This window comes from Rhipicephalus sanguineus, chromosome 10, assembly GCF_013339695.2.
Source record: "Rhipicephalus sanguineus isolate Rsan-2018 chromosome 10, BIME_Rsan_1.4, whole genome shotgun sequence".
NCBI lineage: Eukaryota > Metazoa > Arthropoda > Arachnida > Ixodida > Ixodidae > Rhipicephalus > Rhipicephalus sanguineus.
Window position 1 is genome coordinate 14,184,830 of NC_051185.1, and position 18,459 is coordinate 14,203,288.

The 18,459-nt window shown below is 46.7% G+C and overlaps 1 long non-coding RNA gene across 1 annotated transcript; it reads left to right on the top strand.

Annotated features, from left to right (window-relative positions):
* The first annotated feature begins 380 nt into the window (after positions 1-380).
* On the top strand, positions 381-12,783 carry LOC119407075 (uncharacterized). Its single transcript, XR_007417780.1, has 3 exons — positions 381-547; positions 9,053-9,110; positions 12,632-12,783. It is a non-coding gene; the product is annotated as an uncharacterized LOC119407075 (long non-coding RNA).
* The last annotated feature ends 5,676 nt before the right edge of the window (positions 12,784-18,459 follow it).

The following is an 18,459-nucleotide window of genomic DNA, read 5'->3' on the forward strand; positions in this document are numbered from 1 at the left end:
CGAGTTCTATCCATTATCGCGTCAGATACGCTTAATGAACGCGCACTACATCTCTGGATGTGAGGATTAAGCATCTTTCCGAAGAAGACGTCGTTTGGACCACTGAGTCACTGCGCTGCTCCTCCTTTGTAGATATATTGGGGTGTAGTTAACTGCCCCCGCCGGGGGGGGGGGGGGCAGGGGGCGTAATTATTGCCCCGCTGTCTGAGGTCTGGAAGGCCGCCAGAAAGAGCTCTGGCCTTGCCGCCTTGAATGCCACATCAGCGCAAACCCTGTGTATTGCGATTGAAAAATTTTCCATGCTTCTTGGAAACAGATCTTCTTTCCTGTGACATTTAATGCTATGATATCTTTTTCACGTTCTTGTGCAGAGTAGACGCGCAAAGACCACGGTTCCCCGGCTTGGACGATGCCCCAGGGGGGTGAGTTGGCACTACAGTGTTCTGCCAAGTGTTCATGCTGCATGCACTTTGCACAAGTGAGCCATACACAGCACCTCTGTGGTGCATGGCGATACCTCTCACACTAAAGACGCGCAGAGGTTTCGGTATCTAATACGCGATATTCATAATGTTTGGTGTTCTTGCAACAGTGGGCGCTGCCGCCATTTTTTGTTGGGCGCCGTCACGGAATCATAATCTAGCGTCTCCGTCAGGAGAGGCCACGGAGAGGCTGAACCTCAGTCGTTGGCAGAGCTTTCGGACCGAGCAAATACGGCCGTTTCTTTCGCCATCCAGCGCCGAATGGTCAGTGAACCCGACTGTGCTGCCAGAAATCGACGAGAACGCAATATCGCAGCTCTGCACTCTTCAAGACTCATCCGGACAGCAGCTGCACGAGGCACATTGCTTCGCAAAGCCGAACAGCTGTTCTCTCTCTAGTGGCGTGTGCTTTAGATCTGACGTAAGCGTTCAAGAAAGCTGCACAACCTTTCAGGAATGCGCCAACAAACGCTAGTTATGACACGCACGTCAGTGCGCCGAAGTGTGCATATATTCCCGGTATAGTTGACGTCGGCGCTCGAACATTATTGACACCGCTGGGTCGTACTATTAAAGGGACACTAAAGGCAAATAGCAATTTATGTCAGATTGAAAGGTCAGTGTGTGAGAATGTCTAAAGCGTGAATATTATCAACAGCCGTACGCTACTAATCCAGCAATTAGGGTAAATGTAGGACACGATGTGCGCCACGAGTGGGATATTTTGGAAATGATCCCAATGACGTCAGGAGTCTCGAGTGCAATTACCACTAGTAATCAAACTACTTGCGATAAAAAAAAGATCATTCCGTGCATCACAAGACGTAAAAAATTGTGCTTGTTTGTTTCTGTTTTATACATGGGAAAAAAAACCTCTTGGCGTTACCATGGAGAACGGCGCGAGGGGTTCAAAAGTTTCGTTTTAGCTGAACTGCGCCTCTCAGTGGTAGTTTCGGTATCGCGTACTGCTGTGCGTGCTTGGCTCTCACTATTTTCGCCCTGATGATACCCTAATGCTGCTGTTAGCCAAGCTAAGCTCAGTTACAGCGATCTATACAGTTTCAAAGTGGCCCCTGGCTGCGTCTTGGTAAAGTTGATGGCCGCAACGTAAAGGCGGGCAACGTTGGGTACGGCAACTGCTACGTCAGAAGGGTCCTTCAGGAGGGTGATATGAAGTGCGCTAACGCCGTGCGGACCACTAAAACGTGATTTCTTTCAAAATAAGCATTTCCTTATTTCCTTGGCACGAAACAAGCACTACGAGTTTTCTGGAATGCTATTTCAACAATCAGTAAACTTAATATTTGCCTTTAGTGCCCTTTAAATATACTTTTGGCGTCAAGGCGTGGTGGATATGCCAAATAATTCGCGTGACGCTCACACCTGCTCTATTTACAGAAAGAAATAAATGCGAATCGTAACATTAGGGACAGAGCCAAACATTGAACCTCACCGAGCTCGTTGCTGAACGCCTCGGATAACATCGATTAACATGGGGCATCGGATCTACGAGGCTGTTTTCCGTAACCACCAGCAACGCCGATTTCTCGACCATCGTGTTTTTAAGTTCACATTGACAACCATAAAATATAGCCAGCTATAAAAGATCCTCTATGGCTGAATCAGAACAAAGAAATAACAATATTATCAGTGAAAAAAAACACCAGGCGTGCGGTGAAACCGCAGCACAGTCACAGCGAAAGTTGGATGAGCGGCGTTTCTAAAGCACCGTTGTAAGTCCTCTTGGGGCTACTAATACAAGTACACTAGCAAGGTACCCGCCATAAATCACAATTTTTGTGAAGTTGGGAAGCACCTACTAAGCCATTATCCGTCATTCTGCGTAGAAGCGAGGCACCAGCTACACGTCTGTAAGCATTATGTGCACTTTGCTGACGCGACGACTGATGACGATGAAGAATTATGGCTCAACCCTTTGTAATTGGTTGGAAGCTTTAAACGGTCCACCAGTTATGTAATTTGCATTAGGTGACGCCCGGTCGCTATGTCCCTCTCGCGCCATGTTGTATAACATACGGTGTGACGTGGGAGAAAGAGGTGGGGGGGGGGGGGGGGGGAGGGCAAAGAACTTTACTGAGACCCCGAGGAAATGGACCATGCGCTTATGGGCTTCCTTGCCAACCAGTACAAGTGCACTTGCGAGGAACCCACTATGCTATAAATCATTGTAATTTTTGAGAAGTAGGAAAGCAGGCATTATGCTTTTTTTCGTCATTGTACGGAGAGCCGTGGTACCTGCTAAACGCATGTAAGGCATTATGCGCACTTTGTTGATGCTGTGCCTGATGACGATGAAGAATTATGGCGGAGCCCTTTGTAATGGGTTGGAAGCATTCAACAACCTTCTCGTTGCGCAATTCGAATTGTGTGACGCCTGGTTACAGAATTCGCGTTGTGTGACTCTTGGTAATTATTTTACTCTTCTACCACGCTATATTGCATAGGTTAATGTTGTTCCTTCCCGACATGAAGCCTGTATAGGACCTTTTTGCAAAACAGTTTCAAGCACGGCATGGCAGGGGGGTTCAAGGGAAGCCTCACCATCAACCCTCAGGACTGATCACATGGGACAATAAGCGCAATAGAAGGTAGTCACCATGGCGCAATCTGAGCGACTTATCTTTGCAACCTTGAACGTACGTGGCCTTAGGTCTTCGCAGAAACAGGCGCAGCTCCGTAGACTTTTTAAACGTAAACGTCTCGACTGAGACTGAGACTGAGACTGAGAGGGCCCTGCGGCCTTTTCTGTCTGAGTACAACGTGTGTGTTTCACATGCAAAAGGTTTATCTGCGGGCTGTTGGCTGTGCCTGAGAAAGAGCCTACCCTGTTCAGCAATCAGTACAAGTGTTGATAACGAGGGCAGATATATATGCTGCGATTTTTCGTTGCAAGGAGCGCCGTGGCGAATTATCAATCTATATGCGTTTAATGAGGTTTCGAAACGACTTGATTTATTCAAAAATATGTCTAATTTAATTGACTCCGAGAGATGCGCTGTACTAATGGGTGACTTCAACTGTGTATGTGACGCTAATGATCGTAACAATCCTAATGGCAGGCGAGACAGGAGTGGCGAGCTTTTATCCGGTATTGTAGATAACGCAGGGCTAATTGACATTGGGGTCTCGAACCTTGTAACGGCATATACAAGAGTTCAGGGATGTTCTTATGCTCGCCGTGATCGGATTTACGTGTCCTCATCGCTCCTCTCTCGTAAAATATTCTGTAGCACTGAAACAGTGTCGTTCTCAGATCACTGTATTGTTATTGCGCAAATTGGTGAAAACCGTCATAAACAATTCCGCCCACAGTGGGCCCTTTGGAAGATGAACTAAAAGCTTCTCTGCGATCAGGAATTCGTGAATCGCGTCCAGACGATAATGAGGCAATGTTTTTCAATTGGTTTGAAGTCCGTGTTATAGCTATAGAAATGGGAGCCGTTAAGTCTTACTATAAAAAGTATGAAGAAAAGGCACTCCTTAAAAGTCTGTGCAACCTTTATGAAATGGAATGCGAAATGCCGGGAACGTACATTAATGAAATCGAAAATATTAAATGTCAACTTCAAAGATATGATGCAGCCCGCTACAAAGAAGCGCGTATTCGATCTAGAAACCAACGCACCTTGAATTCCGAGCAACCGACGCGTCAAGCTTTACTGAATGAACAACGCCATGCAATTTCTAAACTAATTCCAGACTTATACTCTAACGGTGTCCTTATAACAGATACAAGAGACATCACTTTGAAGTTCGAAAAGTACTATGAAAGTTTATTTAGTTCTCTCTCTGATGATCCTGACGTTCACCTGAAGGCTAGTTTTGTTTCCCTCTTGAGCCCCTTGAAAGACGATGACTGTGCAGCCATCAATGGACCCATTACGATAAAGGAAATTGAGCAGGCAATTGACAGCTTACCTTTATCGAAAACTCCTGGCCCTGATGGCATCTCAGCTTTATTTTACAAAGTTTTTAAAAAACGCTATCTCCCATATTGCTGGATATTTTTGAAATAAGATATGACATGGAGACACTCCCGCGATCTTTTTGCAAAAGCCACACTGTTTTAATACCGAAAACTTCTGACAAGGAAAAGCTTCGCTCCGTCGAAGGTTACAGGCCAATATCGCTGTCACATGTGGACTACAAAATTTTTGCGAAAGTATTATCAAATAGATTGCAATTTGCGATGTCGATTCTCATTGGGTCTCATCAGACATGTGGAATTAGGGGTCGACCTATACAAAACAATATACACGTTGCTCGAACAGTTCTTCAGTTCTGCTATGGTTATCAAAAACAGCTTGCAATGCTACAGGTAGACCTCGCAAAAGCCTTTGATCGTGTTAGTCATTCGTTCCTTTTTTCTTTTCTTGAGCATGCCAATGTTGGCACAGTCGCGCTTAAAGGTGTTAAACTTTGTTATAATGAAAGCTCAACTCGTCTCATTGTTAATGGTCAACTTTCGAAACATGTTTCTATTTGCTCTTCGGTGAAACAGGGATGCCCGATGTCACCACTTCTGTTTGCACTTTATCTAGAGCCGCTGTGCTTAAGCATAATAGAGCCCAGTTGTATTCGCGGCTTTGGTATATTAGGCAGTGAAGTTAAAGTATTAGCTTATGCAGACGATGTCGTTTTCTTTTGCACAGATAAACCAAGTGTAGAAAATGTGGTACCTACAATTGAAAAGTTTGGCGTTGTATCAGGAGCGCGTTTAAATGCCTCTAAGAGTTTAGGACTATGGTTTGGCTCGTGGGGTACCACGCCGAATCAGTTCGCGGGGATTAATTAGACACGAATCCCGCCAAAATACCTCGGTGTACCACTGGACGCGTATAGATTCAGTGCGCATTACTGGAAGAAGCGCGTTCCTAAGCTTGAACTGCAGGCCCAGACATTTGCTCCCCATCGACTTTCAATATTCGGGAGAGCTGAAGCTTGCAATACTTTCCTAGCAACAAAGCTTTACTACGTATTGCAACTTATCCATTGCGCAAGATCTTATATACAAAGCTTTCATCGAATTTTTGCTACTTTCATATGGTCTTCGACTTTTGAGCCCATGCGTTGTGACAACATCTTCAGGCCAGTTAGTGAGGGTGGGTTGGGATTAGTACATCTTTATCTATGGCAAACAGTTTCACGGTTCTTTTTTCGAGACAATTCCCACCCCGTAATCCGTTCATTCTTGCAGGTTACACTTGTTGATTGCTTGCCAGACCTAGTTGTTTCATCAAACTTCTCCGAGCGCCCGTGTTTGTGGGGATTCATGCAGGAAGTTTACCTCGCAGTTCGGTTCCTTAAATCTCGCTTTTCCATGGAATACCTGTACACAGTCTCACGCAAGGTACTGTATAAGGATTTACTAACTATGCCCTTCGCGCCTCCGTTGTACCGTTCATTGTACTCCGATCTTTCAGGCAACGATTTGTTGAAACGTGTGCGCAAAATGTATATTCCTCCTCATTCAAAACACTTTTCTATAAACTCCACTCTGAAACACTTCCGGTAAGCACATGGTTGAAAAGAAAAGGTATTTTTGTCTCTTCTGTTAACTGCCGTCTATGTGATGTGCCGGAAACAATAGAACATTGCTTTATTAGCTGCAAAGACGCTATTCTGTTCTGGGATGTCCTTCAGAGAGCACTGAAGAAAAGTTTTGTCGTCAATTCTCACACCATACGTTATCTTATACCAACATCGCGTGATGAAGTGCCATATGATATGTTTTTCCTCATGGGTATGCATAGCTTATGGAAGACACGTATGCAGGACCGTAACGCAGAACCCACCATTTCTTCAAGTATGCACTTCATTCGCATGACTATTCAGCTAAAGGACATTTATGACGACCTGGACTTTAGACCGGACTGGTACCCCCTCTTGGTGAGGTGCTCGGCCTCGCCACCTTTCCAGTATAACACGATGTGAAGAACTCTCACCATTCTACTGCACGTTGTGTTAGCCATCGAGTGTGCACCTAGTAATGCTTGAGCGCATATTGTCGCTATGTGATTGTACTTATGCTTGCTTTATTTGTGCTATTATTGTGCACTGTAATACTAAGTGTGATAAATACCATGAAAGAAAAAAAAAACCGGCATGGCTCAGAGGTTGAATACTGGGCTCCCACGCAGAGGGCCCAGGTTCGAACCTCGTTCCATCCTGGAATTTTTTTATTTCGTTTTTTTTTATTTCGAGCGATAGTGGTTACGGACACCGGCGGCGGCGGCGGACAACTACGGCGCCAAAAACGGCCGGTGAAATGATCTCATAACAGCTTTCGCTGTAAAACAATCAGTCCTATGTACGAGTAAATTTACCATAGACAGATTCTGCCTAAATGCATGATAATGATCGCTTCCATGGTTAGCAATTGGCATCAATGACAAGTTGAGGTATTTTCTTATTTAAGCCCACCAAGACTTTTACTAAAGCGTCTGTAAATAAACATTTTTAACTGACACATACAGTGTACTGCTGTGTAAAACAGTAAAAATGTTTCAGTACTTCTCTGATTAGCATCTATTTTAAGAACTACAGCAAACGAAATTGATTAAGGTAATCTAGAAAAGCTGGACTTCTTGAGTAAATGCAGTGAAGGAGGACATTAGTGCGCGTTCACTTATATAATTGTCCCTGCCTCCGCCAGTAACCATTATCGTGTGCTTCACACGAAGTTCTTCAATACAGCGAATACAGACCACTGCTACCGTATATTACTTATGCTCTTCTCCCGTAAAAAATGTCACAGCTGACTCAATCACCGTAACCATAAATGTCATCATCAGAGTTCTTTAGTCACACCGGTTGCAAATCCTCTTTCTGAAACTCTGGAATGCCCAATGACAAATCTGCGGAGCTGGGCGAAGGGGGTAACAATACAAAACACACCGCATCGTTGCAGTCTTCGATGTAAATAATGCGCGAGATGCTATTGTGAAAATTACGAGAAGTACCATAAAAATGTCGAAGAGTTTTGCTGCCGACGCATCATCAAGGAAAAGTAAGCTGCAAGTGTAAACACATTGCCTGCACTATGGATTTTCCGGTTTGGTGAGATGCAAAACGCATAAAAATGCCATATATTCTCACTGAATCGAAGATGGTTTGCAGCGTTTCCTTCCTATTATCCAACTCTCATTACTATCGGTTGGCCTGGGTCGGCCTGGGTACATTAGACTTACTCTATATGCTACCTTTAGGTAGCAGGGTTGCGCATCTGTCTTCGAAACGCCGCTAGCAACCGTGCGTTGCGGAAAAGCTGACGCTCGGGCCAATTTTCGTATTTCTCGATGCCACCGCTGCAGCGAACTGGATTGACACTGAAAATTGGCAGCGCAAACTAACGGGACACAGAAGGGGAACACAAACAGGCGCACAAACTGCGCCTGTTTGTGTTCCCCTTCTGTGTCCCGTTAGTTTGCGCTGCCAATTTTCAGTATGAACCTATACCAACTTGCCCGCCTTTCAACACTTCTGGATTGACACCACTCTTTCGCAGTAAAGTTAATCATCGGTCTTCGACAGGCCAAACATGACGATCGGTGACCCGGTAGGCATATGTCGCCTGCAAAAATGGAGTGCGTCTTCGCCGCATAGCTGTGGTTGCTAGCCAGACCTATGCGCAACTCTGCTACCTAAAGGTAGCTTATACAGTAACTCAGGGTGCATGAGCATGCAGCGACCTCTGGTAATGAGCGCGCTTATGCGCTGGACCGGAACTCTGTACCCAAGCCGCAGTGAATCACTGCCATCGAACGAACAAAACGTCTGTTGTACAGATCCCACTTGACCAGGTATGCCTCCTCGACAACTAGCCCTCACTCCCGCCCCCTCATCCTCTCTTGTAGTCGAAAGGCCGTTGGTTGGAGACAACAACTACAGAGGAATACTTTCCCGACACAACTTTCTTTCTGCTGCCTCTACTCCTCCCTTGTTTTAGCAAAATGGCCGTACTGCAGCGACTGTTCCACCTTGCGGCTCTGGCGACGCTAGGCCATACCAAACACCACCACCCTGATCTCCCGGTAGGATCGACCGTGCAGAGGCCGTGGTTGCTACGTGTGGGGCCACAGACTAAGGCCTCCACCTACGAGGCACAGCTGCTCCCTACAAGCATAATAATGTTTATTCATTCATTCAGCACACCACCGAGGTTTTTGATCATTGCTTTCCTCGCATACCTACACAGGGAGCCTATATTGGGAATTTCGCCACTCGTGTGACAGAGCATATATGGCTGCCATGATCATCGTCTGCGCATCGGCGAATACGCAGATGGCCGCGTAGATGCCAAACGCGCGAGTGAGCCGCTGGATTGCGGCCCCTGTCATCGGCACTGCGCGTATCGTATTCTTCACAAGTATTACCGCAGCTATTTTCACACGAACACCTTTTTTCAGCAAGATTACTGAGTTGCTAATATTGCGTGCTTGAATTTAGTCGGCAATCTAGTTTCTTCAGTAACATCGCTAGTGGAGTGTATGAATGCACAACAAGGCGTGCGGCGCAATGCTGATCACATGTCCTCCATTTCCTTGCAGGATCGTGATAAAGAAGGGCGCTAACAAGAGCAGCTTACACGGACTGTGTGTGAACATAGTAAGGATCAGTAACTAAAAACTTGTATGGTACTCTTTAGAAAAGTCCAATTCAGCCTGTACACTCTTCTTGCTGCAATGATATAGATGACATATCGGAATTTTCCTTATTACTACAATGATCTCCAATATTGGTGTCCTCTTCGCATACTTGTTACGGTCATTCAATTGCGTGCAAAATAGTAGACAAATATGTGCACTTAGAAAACCAGCGCGAACACGACGCACACAAGACGAAAGGGACACGGGGTGAGTGCTCTCTAATAAGTAAAATTTGCTAAAATAAAACTAAACAAACCAAACAAGCGCAACCTGCACCGGTGGGGTTTTTCATAGAATTCCCCTCTCCCGCAGAAAGGCGTACAAAGGCCAATCAGGTAATTGCATTAATTGACGACTTCGGCAGCACAAAAACACCTTAAAATGAATGCCGATATCACATCTTTCAACCTGTTAGAGTTCATGTGGGTGTAACCTCTGTTTCAATAACATAGTCAGTATGTCCAGGCACAAGCATGAAAGGGCTCGTGAACTTGCGGAATCTTTCTTCATCAAAATGATGGGTGATGATTGCATATCTGAACCTTTCGTTTCTTTGCAAGATTGCGACGTACGCATGCTTAGCAATTTCTTTCACGTGACCTAAAATTCTAGCGGACGCACGGTGTTGGTTTTTCCTGTGTTCAGTTTTGTTTCAATAAACACGAGTTGTTAGCGCTCGTCCTGTGTCCTTCTCGTTTTGTGTCTCCGCTGTATTCGCGCTGGTTCTCTGAGTATGAATCGTTTCTAACTCATCTACCGGTCTACCTTACTACAAACATCCAACACAGGCAAACTAAAATTTAGATATTTTCAAGATTATTCTTAAGGCGCTATTCTCAGACAATGCAAGAATGACTTCTAGGACTTAAAGCGGATAGCTGGGATCAGGTGGCGCTGTAATAGATTGCGTGCATTGTTATGCTTTTCTAATAAATACTGGCACTTGCCCCCATGGTCCCTTTCTACAACACACAGAGGTTTCTAATTAATCAAATATGATGCAAGAAATGGAAACCGCATAAGTTCTTTCGTGGCAGTTATGACTAGCTGCGAAGTCGAATGTCTGGTCTACAAAAAAAGAAACTTTTCTAAAAATATTTCAGAACACAGAAGAAGTAACTAGAACCCGCATAAAGCAGACTAATAACGCAAATGTCACCACCTCCAGTGATAGAGAAGAAAAAAAATTCCCCCACCTCCCCGAAAGGAATCGTGAGGAAACGCGAATGTATTTCTTGCGCCGAGAGAGGTTACCGTTGCCGTCAGACATTCGCCTTCACCGACTTCTGCCATCGCCTTGAGAGGCGCCCAGCCAGCGAACGGTCGAGAGTGAGGTGCGAGCGGATGGGAGAGTGGGGCGCATGGAGGAGAGAGAGCGAACGGCGAGAGAAGGAGCGGCGAAGCACTGCACCTACCCTCTCCTACACTCTCTCGCACCACATGCTCCGGTTGCTAGGGGCGAGGATAAGCGCGCGCGCCCGCAGCTGTTGCTATGGGAGAGGGCGCCACGGACAACGCCGGATGCCTCACATAGCCCGACTAAGAAATGCATTCGCATTTAAAAAACACTAGCAGTTCCGTGTACCAGTACAACCGATGAGCGAAGCTCCTTAGAAATGGAACGCCAAAGACTATGCGCCTGACCTCGCTGCTGGCTTTCATGAAGACGGTAGGGTGGGGAGCAGGTGGGGAGATCGTCTGCTTCGCTCGGTGGTGGGAGCGACTGAGCGAGTGAGTGTGCGGCACGCGCAGCGCACGGAAAGGGAGACAGGTGGGAGAGGGGTCTGAGTGGTGATGCGGCGCGGAGCTTCGACGGCGTCGACGGAACGCCGCGCGCGGCGTTTGGCGCACGCAGCATTTCATTGTCTTTTTGCGCCGGCGCCGGGTGGGGAGAGCGTCTGCTACTACCTTCGACAAAGCGCCCGTAGTGCGCTAGAATGATGGTTCTCATTTCACAATCCACGATAAGGTTTTGAAAGTGAAGACGACCATTATAACCAGTTGTGCACAGAGCTTATTTCTTTTAACTTCGAATTTCTGGTGCGCTAGAACCAAACCGCTCAAGGCCTAAACATTTCCCCTTAAATCACCGGCCACTGCAACGTAAAGCCATGCTTAAGAGAAGGGAGCTTCAACGGCGACGCCTGGGCGCGAGCCTAAGGAGCTTCACTCCTAAAAATGGTTTTTGTATGCTAGTCGAGGTGAACAAAATGAATATAATAAACTGATACCACAGCAAGCTTAGGAATATATTTCATGAAGACATATTCGCTCTATCCATTCCAGAGTTGCACTCCGGGAAACGGCCACGGCGATTGCGGCAGTGATTGCGAATGTCGGGCTACCGGCTTCACTGGCGTGAACGGATACCACTGTGTGCTTGCGATAGAACTCCCAGCGAACTAAACCCGCATAACCGACCTCTGTAAATAAAAAGAAGGAAATAAAAATTGTTGCCACGACTCAGAAAAAGTTCATGTGAATCCTTCTTGAAGCGCAGCGATGGCGAAGAGGTGAAGCACCTGCCTTGACCGCGAAGGAGAGTACTCGCTCAATGTTGCTTCCTGTCTGAAACTAACTAGGCTAACACGTGCATTTGTGTTAGAACCGTAGGCAGACATTTTTTCGCAGATGGGGGTGGTGGACCTTGATCGCTGTATTAGTGGACTCCACCACCGCACATTACTGGACTTCATACACGAAGCAAATTTGCATGTGTGTTTCTGAATCAATAATTATTGTGCCAAAGGGCGGACTTTCTAAAATAAAAAAAAAGATGATTCTGTTTCCGACTGAGGCGGTGGGGATGGGGCCGCAACTCCAGCTCTTTTCGGTCAACGCTAATCCACACCGGTCGTCTATAAAAAATGCGACCTTCCTCCTGGCGTTCCGCACTACTGCAGTATCAGCAACTTCAAAGCAGCGGTCAAGCGTCTGCACATTTCACCCCATTCTAATAGCGCACCCCTGATGCAAAACAATGTCTCTGAGGCCTATGAGGTGCTATACAACATGTATATATTTCCTTAAATTTGATTGGAAACTCAATGTCCCCGACGGTTTCCGGTTTTTTGTTATATCTTGGGAACCAATGTCGGTTGGAAACCAGGGGCGATGCTGCTCAAAGCACCACTGCAATGAGACATCCGAAAGCTACCAGGGCTGTTTCCTCCTGCCTACAGCAGAACTTGTATTGTGCGCGTCGTCGAGCCAATATGGCGTATATGCGTTGAGCAACACCCGATCAATGCAAGCGCTATCCTCAATTATGCTATCGCCGTTTGTGCATCACGTTGAGCGAAACTGCCATTTTTCCGTAGCCAAAATTCCATGCTCTTCTCTGTGCTTCGATTTTCTTTCGGCGACCTTGGGAAAATTTGTAACGCACGTAATATGAACTGTGCTCATCATTCAGACTTACTCCACTTCGCAGTTTTTGCAGAATGCTCGCTTCTTAATTTCAACTCACTTTTCACATAGAAAAATTAAAGCAGGAATTGGACATTTGCCGACTCATCTTACAAATCCCGGGAAGTTATTGAAATGACCGAAGCACATGCACAAAACCGAGGGCGGTGATTGTTATTTGAAACAAACGAAAACACTATATGCCCGCAATTCTATCAAGCTACATTGTAGATCTTTTTTCGCTAACTAAATAAAAAAAAGCTTATTAGGTTAAGCGCATAATTTACTTCCCAGCCGTACAAGCCGGTCAACAACTTCAATACACGATTTCGCGCATAACGCTTCTCTTGTTTTTTCTTTTCACAATACATAAATGCGATATCCGTTACCTTACATGCGACAAAATGCGCATATTCTTTCATGCCATGTGCACTATGCGTTAGTAGTATTTCGAATCTAATGGTTACAGTGCAGTTATGTAGTATTGTGGTTATCGATGTAAGTGTTGATATTATTGCTGCAAAAAGGTACTCAGTGTGTAGAATGCCGCTATAGCTTTTTTGTTCTTTGCGTAGTATATATGTATTCTTTTAACACGAAAGTGTTTTATGCCGGGGTCCACCAAGACTTCAGTGACGTATTTCCGCCAAGGAAATGACGTAGAAAAAATGCACACGATCAGATGTCAAAGAAAAAAGTTCCGTCAACGGGCATCGAACCTACGACCGCTTGGTCCGCAACAACAGATGCCAGGCGCGCTACCAACAGCGCCATGGTCACAGACTCTAGAGGCTTTAAAAACGCGCCTTTTATTATATCTACCACTCTCCCGGTCGGCGGGGTGGTGTTGCCCTCTGGGAGCGGCAAAGTAGAGTAATTCATCATTACTGTAGCTTCCGCGATTAGTACCTGCAACGCTTTCCACGTTCGTCGCATTCGGCGCGTTTTCAATAGAAGTGCAATTTTGTCAATGCCTTAACACACCTCGAAGTTGTGACCTTAACGCAAGCGTCGTAAAAGCGTCGGCCTCGCTCATAGCATCACGCTAATCAAACCAAAAAATTGGCCGCGTATCTGCGTGCTTCGCTGCAAATGTCGTGTAAAGACGATAGAAGAGGCGCTGTGTGAGATATGGACGCCATCTGGCAATACGTCGGGAAACATGAGTGCTGTGTTGCGTGCTGGTAGTCCCGGCGCAGCAGCAGGCGAAGACCGGCGGTGACCAACGCGACCGGCGGGGACGCCAGCCAGCCCGAAAACGCGGTTTGGCGCGAAGCGCTGAAGCAGAGAAACGTCCGCACTCAACGAGTACTCTCCACACACTCTTTTATTTACACGTCGCCTGGGTAAAACAGGAACGCCAGAGCGGCGCCCACAACCGGCAGCCTGAAGGCCGCCCACAACGCTGCTTTTTCATTTTTTAAATATTTTTTTTCACCTTCTTGGCCTTCTCAAAACTGAAGTTTTTCAACACCAACCCATGGCATTCGTACAGTGCAATACAGAACCGAAACCGGAACACAACAATGAGCTCGTGCGAAGGGCACGGAGGAAGGCAAATTTCAGCGCAGTCGCATTTTCAGCTTTGTTGAAACAGCGCTCACTAGACGACGACGAAGTAAAAGAAGGCACACGACAGGCAGCGCCTGTCCTGTGCCTTCTTTTACTTCGTCGTCGTCTAGTGAGCGCTGTTTCAACAAAGATGAACGCATACCAACTCGCTCAAGCTTCCATTCTTATGCATTTTCAGCGCAGCTTAAGAAACTAGGGTCCTTAAAATTACTTATGTATGCATTTTCTATTAAAGGAACACGCCACCTAATACTTACCTAGTGTTGTTGCACCTCAGATATGCATGATATTTACTTTTTGATCGACAACGTTCACAAGTATGAACAGCCGTACCAGTTCAAGACGGCTGGCCCTTGGGCAAGTGGTTCAACTTTGGCCGAGTGGCTGAATCGAGGGACGTGCCGACAAACAGAAAGACAGAAAGACAGACCAAAATTTCTGTAAGTTCCCCAAGAAAGACTATCGTCTTTAAAATAGCTCTGCGACACGCGCCTACCTCACCTGGCTGTAACATCGCGTTCCCCGCCTACGCGCTCGCCCCGAGAAAAAATTGGCCGCGTATCTGCGTGCTTCGCTGCAAATGCCGTCTAAAGACGATAGAAGAGGCACTGCGTGAGATATGGACGCCATCTGGCAATACGTCGGAAAACATGAGTGCTGTGTTGCGGAGTGGTAGTCCCGGCGCAGCGGCAGGCGAAGATCGTTTTGTCACATCTGGTCGTTGCTCGCGTAGTCGCTTTGCACGCCTTCTAATTCCTGCGGGGGCTTTTTGTTTGTGGCGTAACAGGTGCGAGGCTGTTGCAGCTGGTCACCGTCGTCGTGCTCTGTTTCCAATTTTGGAACGGTTGTACTCGGAACTGCTGTCCTTTTTGTCGGAGGAATTGTTCTTCCTTGGGGAAGAGGAATTTCTACGGCAGTGGTCGTGCCGCTTCCTGTCGGTAGTTAATGGACGTGTGCGGCTAGCTTTTCATCTGACCTGGTTCTTGTAGCCAGGTTATCACACAGTGAATAATATTGCATAAAATCTGTTTGTATTTATTATTTCTGTGTATGCAGATCCCCGTAGCCATGCAGGTTCTTGTATATACACATTTCATGCTCAAACTGTAAATTATGTAAATTACATGTACCATAAAACATACTGTACATAATGCTGTACATATTTGCTGGCATGTTTAGCAAGTCATGTGTACTGTGTATATACAGTCATGTGCATTGTATATATTGTGATAAGTGTGCGCATGCTAGTTCTTAGTAGCATGCATTAGGGACACCCTGTGAACTTCGACATTTCTGTTAAAACGTTTTGTGTGTATTGTGTTTCGTCATTTGTGTATGTTAATGTTCTTGTTGTACGGACACTGTTTCTAAATGTTCGTAAGGTCCTACGATGAAATAAACTTTTTCTAAACACAAAATTTCTGCGTTTAAGTTCCCCAAGAAAGACTATCGTCTTTAAAATTGGCCGCGTATCTGCGTGCTTCGCTGCAAATGTCGTCTAAAGACGATAGAAGAGGCGCTGCGTGAGATATGGACACCATCTGGCAATACGTCGGGAAACACGAGTGCTGTGTTGCGGGCTGGTACTCCCGGCGCAGCGGCGGGCGAAGACCGGCGGTGACCAACGCGACCGGTGGGGACGCCGGCCAGCCCGAACACGCTGTTTGGCGCGATGCGCCGAAGGAGAAGAAACGTCCGCACTCAACGAGTACTCTCCACACACTCTTTTATTTACACGTCGCCTCGGTAAAACAGCAATGCCAGAGCGGCGCCCCCTGTCATTCGTACAATGCAATACTGAACCGAAACCGAAACACAACATGAGCTTGTGCAGAGGGCACGGAGGAAGACAAGTTTCAACGCAGTCGCATTTTCAGCGCAGCTTAAGAAACTAGGGTTGTAACATTGTAGGGCGAGTAGGGCCAGAAGGACCGTCACGACGAAAACCTGCCTCCTCAGTCGTATTCGCCTGGAACGTTGGTCGGCTTCGCGTTCCCTCCTCCACTGCTGGCCTTTCCACAAAGCTACTGCCTAAGTACGAAGGCCCCTACCGCGTCCTACGTCAAGCATCCCCAGTTAACTATATGATTGAGCCTGTTCAATCATCTACGGGCCGCCGTCGTCGCGGTCGCGAGACTGTTCACGTAGGTCGACTGAAGCCGCATTATGACCCACCAGCTGTACCTGTTCCTTAGGTCGCCAGGATGGCTCCTTTTCCGCGGGGGAGTGATTTGTAACATGGTACGGCGCAGACAAGAACGCCTGCGAAAGAAGAAGACGAAGACGGTGGCTGTTGGCGCTCGCGCTTGCTCGGCTTGGAGCGCTGATCTCTTCAGCTGTGGCAATCTTTTAATAAACGCGTTACTGTCTCAACGTTAAACGCATACCATCAAGGTCTTTAAAATTGCGTATCTATGTATTTTCTGTTAAAGGAACATACCGCCTAATGCTTACCTAGTGATGTTGCGCCTCAGATATGCGTAATGTTTGCTTTTTGATCAACAATGTACACAAGTATGAACCTAGTCAGCCGTTCACGATGGCTGGCCCTTGAGCAAGTGGTTCAACTTTGGCCGAGTGGTTGAATCGAGGGACGTGCCGACAAACAGAAAGACAGACAAAAAGCGGCTGTCTACGTATTTTGGGGCTTGATTATACCTACCACGGCATATCATCCTCCGTGTGGGTTTCAGTACTCGAAGATGTAAAACGACGCGTCCGGGAATCGCAAGAGTACGATTTACCGCTGTTGGAAAGACGGTACTTAGCACAGACAGTATTTGGCGGCCGTGCATGGTACATTTCTCATGTTGTGCAGCCCCCTTGCGAATAACTAGGTCGTTGCAATCTCTTCTTGGCTCGTTTTTCTGCTCAGGTGGAACAGAGCTGGTTTGCCGAGCTGCGCTTGGGCAACCACGCAACAGAGGTGGATTCACGTTCCCGTCTGTGTCTGTTCGTTGCCGGCTGCTTGCTCTGCGATTCTTGCTTCGGTTGCTAAACGGTGACCAGTGTCCAGCGCGTGATCTTGCCTGCTATTTCTTAGGCACAAAGTTACGCTATTTGTTACCGGGAGCAAGGCTTAACTCCGCGCCGCAAGCACTTAACGTGCCTGCATTTTACTCCACGGCAGTAGCATTTTATCGGCATGCACAGCAGGTTTGCCCTGATGTGGACATTCTAGAAAACCGGGTTGTAGATATAACGGCAGCCCTGCTGCTCCCTCTGGTTCCTCCAGCCCGTCTAGCACGTTCGAGTCGTGTCTCGTGGAGCGCGATAACGGCATCCTTTCTACCTGGTCATCTCCGTGACTTCATGTGGCGTTTGGGATGGAGAGTACTCCCAACACGAGACAGGCTGGAGAGGTGGGGCATGGTCCCATCTTCCATTTGTCCTAACTGTCCACTACAAGAGTCCAACCAGCATGTGCTGCAGCAGTGTGTAATTGCAAGGGTATTTTGGCGAGCTGTTAACACTGGTTTCCGTGGCCTAGGAGTTAATCGTTTCGTCACATCTGGCCGCTCGCGTAGTCGCTTTGCACGCCTTCTAATTGCTGCGGGGGCTTTTTGTTTGTGGCGTAACAGGTGTGAGGCTGTTGCAGCAGGTCACCGTCGCCGAACTCTGTTTCCGATTCTGGAACGGTTGTACTCCGAACTTATGTCCTTTTTGTCGGAGGAATTGTTCTTCCTTGGGGAAGAGGAATTCCTACGGCAATGGTCATGCCGTTTCCTGTCGGTGGTTGATGGGCGTGTGCGGCTGGATTTCCATCTAGCCTGGTTTTTGTAGCCAGGTCATCAGACAGAGCTTGATGAATGTATATAATATGTATGTATTTATTATTTCTGTGTGTGCATGTTCCCGTATTCGAGTGGGTTCTTGTATATATACATTTCATGCTACCATTATTCAATCTGTACATTGCCAACACCATAACATCTGCTGTACATATGTGCTTGCATGTTCATGAAGTCATGTATATCATGTGAAAATAAGATTGTTGTAAGTGTATGTTAGCCCACAGTAGCATGTGTTGAAGACATCCTGTGGACTTGCACTTCTGTGTAAAAATGTTTCATGTATATAGTGCGCAGACACTTGTATATGTTACTGTCTTTGATTACGACACTGTACTGAACTGTTAGTAGCGTTCTGTGATGCAATAAACTTTTTCTAAACAGACTGTTTCTAAATGTTCGTAAGGTCCTACGATGAAATAAACTTTTTCTAAACAGACAGACAGAAGGACAGACAGAAAGACAGACCAAAATTTCTGCGTTTAAGTTCCCCAAGAAAGACTATCGTCTTTAAAATTGCGGCCGGGCTACCGGGGC